The 10578-nt window shown below is 40.6% G+C and overlaps 1 protein-coding gene across 5 annotated transcripts in view; it reads right to left on the reverse strand.

The window, feature by feature from the left end:
• MYO6 (myosin VI) overlaps positions 1-5194 on the reverse strand; it is a 160180-nt gene extending 154986 nt beyond the window's left edge. For all 5 annotated transcript variants that reach the window (XR_005596381.1, XM_039531197.1, XM_039531204.1 and 2 more), the window contains exon 1: positions 5079-5194. The gene's annotated coding sequence lies outside the window, so the exon portion shown is untranslated. The remainder of the gene's footprint in view (positions 1-5078) is intronic.
• Positions 5195-10578: the final 5384 nt, after the last annotated feature.

Here is a 10578-nt window from a genome sequence, read left to right on the forward strand (position 1 = left end):
CCCCAGTACATCAGGTGGCACTCGGAAGTGGGGGGCAAGCCGTCACAGTTATTGAAATTTACAAGAATATTAGTCTCAGAAAAATAGCTTGATCCCAACACAGAATAGCTACAGGACAGCAAAGGAATGATACAATGTGCATGTGTTCCCACAAACCAATACATAGCTGGCAGGTCTAATTTTAGAAAATGTAAATGGGGGGAGGGCGGGAAGAATGACACTGACAGACGTCAGTTAATCCAGAAACCAAAAGGAAAAAACAATAGAAAACAGAAGATGTAACAACAGCTTCATCCTGTGGGACACACAGACAACACTATTATCACTGCAGCAGAAACATACAATACACTAGAGGATCACTCAACTCTCTGAACACCTTCCAGTAACTTAACCCACCTGCATGGGTACAGAAGTAGTATTAGGCTTAAAGTGATCAGCAAATACTATTTGGGAAAAAATGGTAACTTTCAATGACTCCATAAAGCTAAGCATACATGCATCTTATTCAATTCCTTATCCACATAGAGACATCTAAATGAAGCGTGTTGCAATCACTAAAATATCTGTTTTGATATTTTTAATTCTTGTACCCTGTCATCTAAATGCTGGGTATGTTCCGAAATTTCCATGTAAAATTAAGATTAAAGTGGCTGAACTTGCTGCTCACAAATATGTAATCTCTCACTAACAATGGCGCGACTGCACTCGCACTAGCCAGGATCCCGGAGGCTGTGAATAGATGTGGGTCCATACAAATACTTCCTCAATAGCTTTACGCAAGCCTGAGAGCAAAGTAGAGTCAGAGCAGTTGACAGATGAGCAAGACTGAGCTCTGAGTTATCAGTCAAGAGCAGGATTTGCTCAGAGATAACATAAATATAAACAATACTTGTAATGCTCATAAGACTGTGTTTACCCATGCTTTCTAAGTACTTGATTTAATCCTGTGAGCATCAAAATTTTTGAGGGCAGACCAAGCTCCAGGCAATCTATAAAAGTAGGCAGCTTAGTTTTACTTCAAAAAGCTGCTGCCACTTAATCAAATAACCACTGCCCTACCCGATAAAAGCAAGATTTGTGTACCTGCCAGATTTATTGCTTTAGTGCTATTGGGTGTGTACTTCAACATACAAATTTCACTTGGTTCAAATCTTCTGGATTTCAACCAATTAACTAGATCTAGTCAACTTAAAAAAAAAAAACACACACCTACTATAGTAAACTAAATAATCATCCACTATCAGATAAAACTATGCCTTTAACAAAACTGAATTGTCCATTTAACTTCATCTTTGCAAAATAGGTTCAGCAGGATCATTTGTGAAATGTTATCGAAAATGACAGCTAGCACAGAGGTTCTCTTTCCATTCAATAGTAAATAAAACAGTACAGTAAGCCCAGGTTCTATATAGCAAATTATTGTTTAAGGGTTCAAACCCACTGCAACTAAAGTCAATGGGAATTTTTCTATTAATTTCAATAATTTTGGATTGGGCCCTGAAATAGAATCACTCGCCTTTCCTGCTCCTAATAGGAAAGGTTACTCCACTGAGAAGTCAGTCACTTTGTCTAGATCAATTATTTCTATCAGTATACTGAGGGTTTTGTTACACTAGATTAAAAATATGTACGTCCAGTAAAGTGCATAAAAATTACATTTATATGTATAATCATTAATAGTTAAATATTATAAATAATTCTACTGCAAATGAAAAAGCCCAAGAATCTATAGCTTCATCTTCATATTAAAAATTTATAAATTTAAGAACCCCTGACAACCAGAGAAGACTGCTTAGTCCATCACGCCAGCTCCTTTTAGCTTTCCACATAACACAGGCACATTCAACTTAAACAGACCTTTAATTCAATAGCAATTCTATTCCATATGTTCATTATATCCCTATAGTATTCTCTACTGTCAGTATAGTGAAGTTAAAGAGACAAGGTGGGTGAGATAAACAAGGTTGTTTATCTTTAAACAACCAACTTCTGTTGGTGAAAGAGAAGTTCTTGAGTTACACAGAGCTTTTCTTCAGGTTGGTGCAATAGACGATATTACTCACCCACTTTGTTTCTTTAGTATCCTGGGACCAACATGGCTACAACAACACTGCAAACTACAATGAAGTGTCTGTCAGTTCTTCTTTAAAATACATGTATTCAGGACTCAGCTATCAGTGTTTACTACAAGGTGGCACAAAGAAATGTAGCATTTAAAATAACAGGAATGCAAGCACAACGCTGCCACATTTCAACATTGTATACAAACTTAATCTCTCTTAATATCCAAATTTCTATTAAAATGACAGCAATAGAAACTATATTTATTTTAAATAAAGTGGCTTTTTCTGGACATGCTGGAGATGTTATTATAAGAGATATGATGATGTATTTAATATGAATTGGACGTGCAAGTCCACACAGGTCTAAAATAGCCTTCTGGTTTAATCCTATGGCTTTAATCCTTGACAATCACAAAGATTCCATATAGCTTCACACTTTGAATTTTGACACAAGTTTACCAACTCAATTAGCAGTGTCTTCATATTTTTGTTTTTGCTGGGGTCTTCCTCCTGACTTTACAATTTTATAACAAATTTCATAATGAAGCAGCAACTGTACTTCTACTAATGTCTGGTCTACACTTAAAAGTTACATCAACCTAGCTATGCCATTCAGGATTGTGAAAAATGTTGTGCCCTGAGTGCCACAGTTCCATCAAATAACCCCTAGTGTAAACACAAGTAGGTCAACGGAAGAATTCTTCCATCAACCACATCTCTGAAAGGCAGATTAACTACACCCCTGGAAAAACCCCTTCCATCAATATAGGAACGGTCTATACAACAGACTACTGATGCACAACTCAACACTGTAGCTGAAGGATACAGTCACATTAAAGTTTATTTTACCATGGTAAAAACAAACATTTTAGATTATGAAAGATTTTACATTTCACTGCTATTTTTATTGTAGGTTTATTCTCTCAACCTGGACAATGAAATTAAATCAATTAGTTTCACTTTTGTTTACAGTCATGTTCTCTTTCTGGATCTTATTCATAGGCACAATTCTGCAGTGTTTGAATATCAAACACTACAGGAACAAATTTGTTTTAAAAAAAATCCAGTGGAAGCTTTAAAGAAAATTATAAAAGCATTCCTATTGTTCTTAGGTTTTACCAACCTTATTTCCTTCTGAAGAACTAAATTATAGATGGAATTTAACCCGAGTGTTTCTCTTTACGCTCTGTTAATTTTTGCAATAAAGGAAAACTTGACTCCATTCTCGACCTTTGTACTCTGATCACTGCAGAACAAGTTCATAGGCTATTTTATAGACTAATAAATTCAACTGAATTGTCAGAAATTAGCTCATTCCACAGAAAGTTCTTTACCCTGCATGAGTAAGCCAAGACACTTACTTTAAATAATGACATACACTTACTCTCACCTTTGACAAAAACAGTGTGGGTTGATACATTCTATCAATAACAGTTACCTAAGTAATAAGTAACAAACATCCTTTCATCTAGTCTATTAATTTAGCCATTTCAAGTTTTTACAGGTATCCGGTACTATTAGGATTTACTAGTTAAGAATCCATCGGTCAAGCATGTGTAAGCATCTACAATACATAGGATACACTGTGCATTGTATTCCAAGTAATGATTGATTAACTGTGCAGTGAAAGAACATTTTTATTAGACTTTGTTCTGCTTGAAAATTAATGTGGAGCTACAGAGCTTAGAAGTCAGCTTTTTGATAGTGTAAATCATTTTTGAGAAAGTGATGAGCATAAAGTAATCAAACCCACAAAAGGGCAAAAAGCTTCAACAGAAAGTATGCTTTTTGCAGTCCTGATTATATGTCCTTAGACCAGTTGATACAAAACCTCGCTTTGTCCACACAAGGAGTCTTTACTTTGTATAGTTGTACTCGCACAGAAATGTTTACCCTTTTGAAATGGAGACTACAATAGTCCAACTGAAACCCAGTGTAATTTTAGCATTTACCTTAGCAGGAGATGTCTGTTACAGAATAAGAAAACACCACAAGAAGGAATTTCTGAGTGAGATGATTAAAATGACATTTTCACTGCACTTTCTCTGTATGTATGCACAGTAAGAAAGTTCTCACTGTGAGAAGGAAAAAAAAAATCACCCTGCCAGGAAAAGCCTACCTTCTTCCAGATGAATCCCTAGCTCTCCCTTTCAATTGCTTAAATCTTCAAATACATAATTTAGAGGCCCCAGTATGAGACCTGGACTCTTTAACTACTGTGTAGGGGCTCAGAATGTGTCTGACTACTTGGGACTCATGCGCTAGTTTTGCCCTTCTATGTCTCCTTCCCAATGAACTGGCAGACTGTATGTTTATTTAAAGAAAGGTGTGTGAGGTGAGAGAGCTACTGCACACAACGAAAATGCGAGAGAGAATTAGCTACTCTCTTCCTAACGTTTGACCTCTTTAACCTCTCTAGCAAAGCGTTTCCTCTACTTGGGGTATAAGAGGGACTTTCGAGAGTCGCATCTAAGACAGTCTGATGAATAAGTGTCTTGTCTACAGCTGCTGGGGTAAGAGACTTGCCCCCTACGAACAATGCTCTGGCCACGGCCACACACAATCTGATTTGGAAAGTTTTCTAATGATCAGCTCACCCAGCAAGTCCCCAGAGCCCCCCACTGCCTTCCCAGCCCGACCCGCTGCCCCGGGGCTGCTCCCAGCCGGGCCGCTTCACCTCGCCTGCGCGTCTGGCCCCCCCGCCAGGTGCGCGCCCCCAGCTCTCCCGGCAGCGGGGCTCCCGCCGCCACCCCCCCACCCGCGCAGGGCAGCGCTCGGAGCGGCGCCGGGCGAGGGGGCAGGAGGGACCCCGGGGCGGGCGGCCAGCGGGAGCCGGACCCCAGCGCCCCAGGGCGGGGGAGAGGTGGGGACCCCGGTGGGCCGGGGGTGGCCCGGCGGGACAGAAGAGCCCGGGCCGGGGGTGGCGAGCCGAGGGCCCGGGCCCTGCCGCGGGACTCTCCTGCCCGGGGAGCCTGGCCCCGGCCGGCCGCTGCTGCGCCGCGCGGCCCCGGTTACCTGCCGCCGCCGCCGCGCTCTGTCCCCAGCTGATGCCGCCGCGGCCCCTGCGAGGCTGCAGCCCCGCCCCGGAGCCGAGTCCAGGGAGGCGCCGCAGACGTCAGCGCTACGGAGGGGGAGGCGCGGCCCGGCCCGGCGCGCCCGTCACGGGGACTCCCCGCCGGGTTCGGCCCTGGGGCTGCCGGCCGGGCTGCGGCTCGTCACGGCCCCGGTCCTCTCCCCCGCCGGCCGGCGCCTGCCCGGGGCCTCCCCCGGCTGGTGGCCCCGGCCCTTGGGGCGCGACGGGGCCCAGCCCCTCGGCTGCGGTTGCCCCCGCGACACTACAACGGCCCTGAGACTGGGGCTGAGTCCGGGCGCTCCAGGCACCGGCCTGGTGACCTGCAACCCCTGGGGCCTGCTCGAGCCGGTCCTGACCCTTCCCGTGTCACCCTTTCGCCCTGGTGCCTACTCCTGGCTCAGGCTCTGCCTTGCTCTGTGACCTAGTGTCTGCCCGTGGCTGGGAAGGGGGTTACCTCCCTCCACTCAGCTAAGTGCTGACATCCTGCTGGTTAGTGATCACCGGTTATCCGCAAGGGCATGGAAAAGCCAGTTGCGAACAGCACGTCTCCATTGCACTGGGAGGTGTGATTACATCAGGTGTAGACATACCCAAGCCAGCTTGAATCTAGCTGGCTCTGTAGTGAAGTCAGGGCACAATGGATATTGGCCTGGGCTGGCCACACCAGTAAGTACCCAGAGTCCTGGGTAGGCTTAGCACTGCTCATGCTGAAGCCCACACTGCTATGGCTCCACTGCTATCCCTAATCAGGCTAGCTAGATTAGAGCCAGTTTGGGTACATCTCCATGAGCTACAGTCACAGCCTGGATTCATTGTAGACATACCCCAGATTTTGACACATTAGCTAAGAAGTGGTAACCATTTTTCCTAGTGAAAATAAGATCTATGCCTCTGTTTTCTCCTATATGCAGTGTTGTTGTTGTGCAGTTGGTCGCAGGATATTAGAGAGACAAACGATATTTCCTCACCCACCTTGTCTCTCTGTTTTCTCTTATCTATTTAGGCCCTGATCCTTCAAAGTCTTAAAATGCTTAATTTTACACACTGTGGGTAATGCCATTTAATTCAGTATCCACAGTTCACAGTATGAACATGTCTTTGTCTACATTTGAAAGTTAATTTGGACTAAGGTAGTGTAGGAATTATTGCAATAGTTATTGCTGAATAACTCCATGTGTGAACATACTTATTCTGGAATAAGAGAGCTTTATTACTGTTTAGCCTTTGTAAATTCTTCACAGCAGGAACTGTCTCTTAGGTCTGGTCTACACACAGTTTTTGTACTGGTCAATTTACAGATGTGATTTTTTTTACATCAGTGTCATTATATTGGAATAAGCCTTCCCCCAAGTGTGGATGCAATTATACCAGTATAAATGTGTATTTACAAGTATGGCTTATTCCTATGTCAGAATGGAAATAAGCTGTACTTGTGTAAAGACATTTTTACCAATATAACTGTATCCACATTAGGGACATTGTGCCACACTGACTATACCAATATAGGCTATAGTTAAAGCAGTTTAACTTTGTTTTGTAGACAAGGCCTTATTGATTGTTGGTACAATGCCTAACACAATGGGTCTCTGATCTCAATTGGAGTCACTAGACACTATTGTAATACAAACAATAATTTAAATGATTAAAATTGAACAATTAAAATACATATTTTTCATTTGACAATGCATTCCTTTGTTTACTATTTGCTTTTTGCTCAGCTTGGTCATTGAAATTTACCAGACACTTCACTTTGCAGTCAATTTCAACTCAATTTCAGTTGAAATTCTGACATCCTAATACAAAGTTGCAACATATAGACTGAAAATATTTCAGTTTCAGTATTTCTTAATCTTTTTAAAGATTTTATTGAATCTTTTAAAATTATTTTTTTAAAAGAAAATAAATGTAGGGACTTAACTACTTAGCTGTGTTCCTTTAATGTGAAAGATTTGTTTACTAGTTTCCATCCATAAGAGGCGATAGAAGTGCTACTTTTTCCTGAATATCTCCACGAGCTAGCCTTTTCTTTCCCTTCCTCAGCCAAATCTCTTATTCAGGCCCTCAATACATTCTGCCTTGACTCCTAAAGCATCCTGTTTTCTGAAATCCCTGAAACACACATTGCCCCACTTCACACAAGATGTAACCACTAAAATCATTTTCCTCGCCTGCCCATGTGATCATGTCACTCCTCTCTTTGAATGTCTCCACTGGCTCCCCACATGTTATTGCATCAGATTTAAACTTCTTTTCTCCACCTTGAAAGCCCTACATAATTCTGCCCCTCCCTAATTGAGTTTCGCGTTGCTTCCTTGCCCTCCATTCCAATCTTCTCAACTTTGTCTACTCATTCATCAGCTTCTCCCACAATCACATCCATGCCCTCTTCTACACAGTGCTCTGTGAATAACATGTTCAGCCTGAGCTTATGATCCAAACCTGTACATTTGTCCTCCTTAAGTCCCTCAAAAACCCACTTCTATTATACTGCTAGAGAGAGTCTAATTAATATTTATCGAATAATCTGCTATTCTCTTTCTACTAACCTCTATATCTTTCTGTCCTCAGACTTGGCAGATTAGGACCACTCTGTCCTGAGTGTCTGAAAAGCTCCCAGAACATGGTAAAAATACAAATATATTTTATACATATGTAAATATACAAAAATAAATAATTGCAAAGTAATAGTCTTCAAACTGTATTTTACCCTTAAGAGCTTATGTTTAGCCATGCCTATTGCTAGCCTCTATCCTAGGAGATTTTAAAGGAACCCCTTTCCCTCCCGCAGGATTTTTCCAAAATAAGTACTCTATTGTTATTTATGTATATAGGACCAACGCTGTACTAGACACTTTATGAACAATACTAAACGAACATGTGTTGTATATGATTAAAAGTGGGTGCTTAATCATGCAGCTTGGGCGGAGTACAGCTGGAGCTAAATCCTGTGTCCTGACTAACATTCTCTGTGTCAATAAAACAAGTTCTGAACAAGTTGGTTTTGTTCTCTCGATCACTACATGTACAAGTAAAGTGCCAGTTTCAGTCAGCAGCTGCGTAGCTGACATGCCCATTCTGCAATAATTGCAGAGTTTGAATTGTGTCTGTTTGAGCTAAGTGGTGGGGGGCATGGATCACTTTTCCTGTCAGTAGCTGGCCTGGGCCAGAGAAACTAATGATCCAACCAGCAGACCAAATTCACATGCCATCTGAGGCACATTGTGCATACACTAAGAAGACCCAAATGGCAGGAAGTAAGGTTCTACACACCTCCACTTTATCTCCTAAAAGTCTGTTAGCAATAAACAGCAGCTGGGGCTGTTCCATTTCATGGCATGTCTAGAAGAGGAGAGACACCCGAAATGCTGGTGCTGTGATTGAATTCTAGAAGACTTTCAGATTTCATAACTTTTCACAAGATGGCAAAGTTACAAGTATGCACACTCCTCAGAATATTCGGTACATCTTTTCAAATGTCGTTGTTCCTTCAAGTGTCACTGAACCTTTATTTATTTATTTGATCTCAATGGCAATTTACACAAGTAATTGCTAATACAGTAGAATAGGCTGGTGACCACTTGTGACTGCTATTATCAATGAGACTTCTAATTTATGTAAATGTAATCATCTTTGCTGTTACCTTTTTCCCCAACCCACCTTTATATGTCAGTTTACTCTTGTTACATCTGATCTTAATCTGAAATTATGAGCGATGAAGGGCAGGGACAGTCTTTGTTTTATTTATTTGTATAGTACTTTGAACAACAAGGGCCTCTAGGTGATACCACAATGCAAATAATAATAATTTCACTAAATATTAGGGTGGAAGAATCAGGCACTTTGTAAGTGCCAGTTTATAATGTGCTTAGAGTGGGCTGACACGGCACAGATTAAGGGAAGGAATAGAAGACTGCTCTTCCAAATGGCGGTTTGTGCCTGGGGCTGTTTTGCCAATGAGAGTGGGACTGGACTATAAGAATTTATCCCATCCTTTACAATATTCCACTGTAGGTATGGACTAGCATCGGGGAGAATGTGAAATAAGACAGCTACTAATACTGCAGAACACTTCTGTGTCAAATACAACCTTTTATGTTTGGACTATACATATTTTTAAAAACAAATTTTCAACATGGCAGTTCATTTGGATTTTTATGGACAACTTTATTTGGCATCATTTAAAATAATTAAGAGTTTGAATAGATTACAATATTTTTACATTTCTAGGGCATTGAAGTGGCACTTCTCATTTAAAGCATTACCCTTTGGGACAGTATTTGTACATTCTATAAGGGCCTAATGTTGTTTTCCATTTGCAAAGCATACACAGATATGGGTAATTACTATCTAGGGGGAAAACCTGTGTATTTGTGAAAGGAAAACTGAGTTAAATATAAATGTGCTGAATAGTTAAACTCTGTCACATCAGAAACAAGATACATAATGCCAGGAAATCATTCAACAAAATGTATTTAAAATATATAAATCACTCAAGTCCGTTCTCCCTTGGAGAGGTTTTCTTTTCCTTTAAAATTAAGGAAAGTGAAAAAATGATAGTAGCTGTACTTTGAAACTTTAGGATAAATGGTCCTGAAACAGGGAGGAAAAGTTTGCAGTTACCGCAATTGCTACAAGGAAATATCTATAGAAATGTATGTGAGAGTTAAACATTCTCAGACTGCTGATAAAAAAACCCACAAGTGTAAACACACTATATTATTCCAGGTTTCAGAATAGTCAGTAAACTGAAGTTCATTTTCTGTTTTGGAACAAATGATTTTTTATTATAATATATTGGATCACTAATATTTAACCATGCATACCTACTGGGGACTATGGCATCAAATTTATTTTATTCATTTATTGGCTATTTTATTTAAATTTTATATAAAACATTTCTTCAATTTGTTGTGGAATTATTAGAATCAATGATTTACAAAGAAACACAGTCTCGAAGATGAATGCAGATAGTTCTCTTTAAGTGAACCTTGTAAGGAACAATTCAGTTAATGGATATTGCCGTAATAAACAGATACATTTTGTGATAGGTTGAGTTAAACATTTGAAAAACTGCTGTTGCATCTGAATGCAGGATGCAATGCTGGAGAGAGTATCTTCATGACCTTAAGTTCCATTTCCTGGTTAGAGGGAACATATCTATCTAGTCTTGCTCTTTCTCACTCAGGAAATAGTAAAGTGAAGTTTGTTCTCTAACTCTGTCAGATTCCTTCTTTTAGAGGAATATCCCCACACAAGCTGAAATGTGGGTGCAAGAATTTTGACCCATATAAAAAGAAAAAAATGAAGAAAAGGACAACATAATTCTTTTAAACTCTTACCGTCTTTTCTGACCATGCCATGGAGACAATGGCAAGAAGCATTTCAAACATAATTAACAGAAGAGATTGAATGAAGCTGCAGAACTTGGGTCTAAATAGAGAC

The sequence above is a fragment of the Mauremys reevesii genome, linkage group 3, assembly GCF_016161935.1.
Source record: "Mauremys reevesii isolate NIE-2019 linkage group 3, ASM1616193v1, whole genome shotgun sequence".
NCBI classification, from domain to species: Eukaryota; Metazoa; Chordata; order Testudines; family Geoemydidae; genus Mauremys; species Mauremys reevesii.